The sequence below is a fragment of the Anas platyrhynchos genome, chromosome 6, assembly GCF_047663525.1.
Source record: "Anas platyrhynchos isolate ZD024472 breed Pekin duck chromosome 6, IASCAAS_PekinDuck_T2T, whole genome shotgun sequence".
NCBI lineage: Eukaryota > Metazoa > Chordata > Aves > Anseriformes > Anatidae > Anas > Anas platyrhynchos.
Genome location: NC_092592.1, coordinates 30,961,284 through 30,965,912, shown reverse-complemented (window position 1 = coordinate 30,965,912; position 4,629 = coordinate 30,961,284). Strand labels below are relative to the sequence as shown.

Genomic DNA, 4,629 nt, shown 5'->3' with positions numbered 1-4,629 from the left:
CGGGGATTTTGCCAAGGTCTCACCAGGCTGCACGTGGCTGCGGCTCCAGCCACCCCTGTGTTTCCATCCCAGAGCACTCAGGAGGGATCATTTAGCATGATGGCATTTGCAAAGACAAAGCCCTGCTTCCTGTCACAGTGGCACATTCAGAAAATGTTTGACTTATGGGAGGAAAGGGAAGGAGACCTGCTGCTCTCTGCCCTCCATAGCTGCGCAGCTGGGCTGTGACAGGACAGGGCTGTGGCTTCTGCGATGGACCAGGCTCACCTTAATTCTGCTCATTTCCCCTAACTTTGCTCGTTTCCCACTCCCTTGCAGAAGCTGGGGAGAAGAGAGCACTCAGGTGTTTAGTTTGTAGATGCATTAACATTTAAAGCAGGTTCTCCACTGATTCAGTAGAGCTTATTTTCCCCTTGTCAAAAAAAAAAAAAAAAAAAAGTGGAAAAAAACCTCATCACTGTAAAGAAGCAACGTTTACCTTTTCCACCTTGCCAAGAAATCAGATATAAATGAGTTGGGATGCGGCTTTGCTGCCAGTTAAGTGTGTCAGCAGATGCCACGCACAGCAGAATCTGGCTTTGGTTCACGGGCTATCATGTCACCTGTCTTCAACCTCCCCTGCTATGCTGGAACCACCGCAGCTTCGTGAGTGGCAAAGTAACATATGCAGGACCTTGGGTAGGTGCTGGTCTAAAATCAGCGGAGGTTTGTTGGTGCTGCTGCTCCTCAGGCAATAAGGGAAGCTGCCGTTGGCAGTGGAGCAGCTTGCTTCATCTTCAAAAGCCATGTTTCAGGAGTGCCAAAATGCAGAGGATCAGTGAGGCATGGCAGGGTGTAAATTCAGTCTCAAGACCCTGTGAAGAACAGCAGCCAGAAGTCCAGGGGAAATGACTGAGCTGTGGGATGTGGCTTTGGTACTCAGTTTGAGGTTGGGTGCACCAAACTGTCCCCTTCAAGTCCAACACCATGATGGCCCAGGAACGTTTGGATATATACTAAGGGGCATACGTTTCCCAAGTGATCGAGTCTTTCCTGCTTGCAACTGGTCTTCTTGCAAAAGAGAAATCATTTCTAGATTACCTATGAAATTAGTCATCCTCCTATTGCTGCTCCAGAAATAAAGTAATCGTGGAGTAAAGCAAGAGACCTGAGCAGAAGTTTGAGAGCCTGGAGCAGAAGTCAAACCAAAATATCAGCAGAAGGATTCTCAGTTCTTTAATACAAGGGCACTGATTTTGCTCCCTGGAGAGAAGTATTCCTCTGTAATAAATAAATAAACAAACAAATAAATCATCATCTGCTTACATTTTTATGGCTTCTACAAAGCTGACTCATCTCTGATACCAATATGATAGAGTAGAAATGTTATTTCACACAGAATGAGACTTCACCCCAGATGTTCCCAAAGCGTTTGGTTATTTTTTTGTGCAGGCTCTAACGGGTGGTGGTGAAAAGCTGGAGCTTGAGCTGGCAGCACTTCTGGAGAGCTGAAGTGAAAGGACACCAGCAGCTGAGAACCACACTGGACATCTCGGACACATTAGATACACTGAACTATTTAAACCCAGCACGTTGCTTTCTTAGGCACCTGCTCCTGTTCCTGTACTCTTTTCCATAGTGTAAGGCAAGTGTAAGGCCAGAAAAGTTGGAGGACAGCTAACCTGACCCATTTGGAGTTCTCTGAATTCCTTCACCAGTCTCATTTTGAAATCCAAACTGTGTTGGTTACACCTAGCACCAATGATGCAAGTGATAAGTTGCCACTTTGAGCAACCTACAAGTTTTGCTAGAAGATCTAGCAAATTGCCAGATGCTGTCCTGGACAGAGCCTTTTTTTTTTTTTTTTTTTAATGTTGTATGAGGATACCAAGACTGTGTTAACACATGGAAAATGACATGTTGGCAAAACAAAGCTCCATTCACACATTATAGGCCAGGCTAACTGGACCAGGACCAGGTCAGACAGTAACAGCCCACCCTGTGGCCCTGTGAGATTTTCCCCAGAAACAACCATCCTGTTCCAAAGGTGTGTAGGTTTCTGTGAGGGCCGGGGCTTCTTCACCACCACTGGGCAAAATCCTGCATGGAAACCTTCCTTCCAGGCAGAGAACTGCAGGTGAGCTGGGGAGAGACGGAGATTTCTGAAGCAGGGTGTTGTACCTGTGTCAGGGACAGGCTGCTCCAAGGGCAGCCAACCTGTCCGGCCTTACTTAAAAGTGAACCAAGGGCCATAGCCAGGCATCCTGTCCCTGACAGCAGCCACTCGCAGATGCCTAAGGAAGATATAAGCCCCAGGAAAGCCTCCAGTAACACTTCCCCAGAAATACCTGACACTTCCTGACCCAAAGATAGTGCCTCTGCATTTAATAGCTCTTGGTGGATTTTTCATTCAAGTGCTCAAGACAAGTTGTGTGGAAAAAAGCATCTCCTATTGTTTGGTCTGAAAAATGCCACCTGATATTTCCATCTGATTCTCCTTAATATAACAGCTGCTCCCTCGTTGCCATTCTCGTGCCACCCAGAAGTGACAAATCTATCGGCCCTCTTACAAGAGAATTGGACTTAAATATAGACAAGAGTGAGCAGCTGGGCCGGGAGAAATGCTTCTCCTCCTTCTGTGCTCTCAGATCTGGTAAAGTCTGGAAAAAATGTCCCAAGGAGGGACCGTGGCTGGCCTTGCCTTGCACCAGGCCACAAAGCAGGAGGGGATACGCTATAGATTGGTGCTCTAAGAAGACCTACCAATCTTCTACAATAAAAAATGAAGGAGATGGATGAAGTCCCAGATGGCCCCAAGCATCCCCCAGAAGAAAAGAGCCCTGTCTGTTGTAAGCCAGGCAATGGGTGATCCAGGTGCAGGCAACCATCTTTTGTTTCTTCTGAAATTAAAAACGTTGAGTCAGGTTTCAAATCAGCACAACTTCTTGCCATCTCTTTTTTTAGTGAGTGGAGATACAATCACTCGGCACCAGAACAATGACACAGAAACCTGCAGCAATCGTATGGGTAACAACACATTGATACTGGAGCTGCCTCCTACAAAAGCTCTCTGCTGTTAGTCATTTCTCCATCCACCTCCTCTGATCAACCTCATCTCTGCTACCCCTTCCACAGCTCCTTCTCCTGGGTGGGATGTCCCTGACATGGCCTGGAAACATCCGGCTGTGCTCTCAGGAAGCTGCAGAACCAGGGCAAAGCATGTCTTGTTGCTGAACCCGCTCTGTGTGCATGTGTTATTTTTAAACTCTCATGCAAAAGGATGCAGTTCCATCAGCCAGGGCACGCTGGAGCTTCTTTGAGACAAGGCTTTGCATTTCAAAAGGCAGAAAACGTGGCATGTGCTAGGGCTGTTGCTGTGGCAATACCCTTGCGTAGTGTGTGCTGTAACATCAAGTCACATGATAAATAAACACAGCTACAACACAAATTAAACTAGCCCAGAGCAGCTTTTATTTAGACGGTGGAAATTTTCTTAAATTAAATGTTTTCTTTCAATATTGCTATGCGGAGGCAGAGTATGCTTGTTGAAGCTGCAATTGACTTAGTTGCTCTCTCTGCTGTTATGCAGGGCTGGATCACCATCTGGACCATCTAGACCCAGAAGAACCAGGCTCCTGCTTGCACTAGCACGAAGGATCTGACTTAGTTCCCATGCTTGTGCTCTTGTGGCACTAGACACTGGCAACCCCCTGTGGTGTTGGGACTCATCAGGTGGCACACAGCATCGCACCACACTGCTAAATATCTGTGCTCAGTGCTCGTGGACATACCTTGACCCTTCCCTCCCAGAACAGGACACCCATGCTTCGTCTCGCTGCAGATCTGTGAGCTCCCATTTCATTTCACCATGAAGTGTCTGAGGTCCCCAGTCACGTCCAACCCCACAGCGGCCAGCAGCTGCTTACCTTTAGGGCATGCCACAGTCTTGCTTTGCATGTATCAGATGAGACCCTCAAAAATTCTCCCTGCCAAGACCACTCCACTGTAGAGGCACTTCCTAAAGTTCAGGGACTGAGCAGGAAGGAGGATGTTGCACCAGTAAGGAAGGGGAATTCTCTTCCACGGGGAGAAAGCAATGGGGTCAAGACCCTTACAATCCTTCTACTTCCTTCCCTAAGCTCACAAATGGCATTGGTTTCCTCTCACAGCATCACCGATCTCCCACCAGCCCTGCCCTTCCTCCTCTAGAATACTCCCATGCTATCTCTATCCAGCCATCTTATCCTGAATGGCATCCAAAATCTTTTCCCTTCCCTTCCCTTCCCTTCCCTTCCCTTCCCTTCCCTTCCCTTCCCTTCCCTTCCCTTCCCTTCCCTTCCCTTCCCTTCCCTTCCCTTCCCTTCCCACCAGCCTCTTCATTTCAGCCCCCACCTCCTCATTACTTTTGCATTTGCTCTGCCTAGCATAGAGATTTTCAAGGATGCCACACGGCACAAGATGTGTCTTTGCAGCAAGTGAAATCCCCAAGGCACATCTGGGTGTCACAGCTACACAAGCAGGTGCCGTGGATAAGGCAACAACAACCCATTAAGTCAGTCACCCACAGGTGTGCGTGTGCATTGATTTGCATCCTTGCTTTGTATTTCACAGGGAAAAAGACAAATGGGCTCTTCTTTACTAACACTTCCT

The 4,629-nt window shown here is 47.7% G+C and overlaps 1 long non-coding RNA gene across 2 annotated transcripts; it reads right to left on the bottom strand.

The window, feature by feature from the left end:
- Nucleotides 1-456: 456 nt before the first annotated feature.
- On the bottom strand, nucleotides 457-4,239 carry LOC110351793 (uncharacterized). 2 transcript variants are annotated; one of them, XR_003498042.3, is made up of 3 exons: nucleotides 3,906-4,236; nucleotides 2,743-2,879; nucleotides 457-1,260 (listed from the first exon to the last, which is right to left on the bottom strand). It is a non-coding gene; the product is annotated as an uncharacterized lncRNA (long non-coding RNA). The 2 variants fall into 2 exon arrangements; XR_005266736.2 differs by lacking the exon at nucleotides 457-1,260 and adding an exon at nucleotides 1,908-2,121 and having other exon boundaries at nucleotides 3,906-4,239.
- Nucleotides 4,240-4,629: the final 390 nt, after the last annotated feature.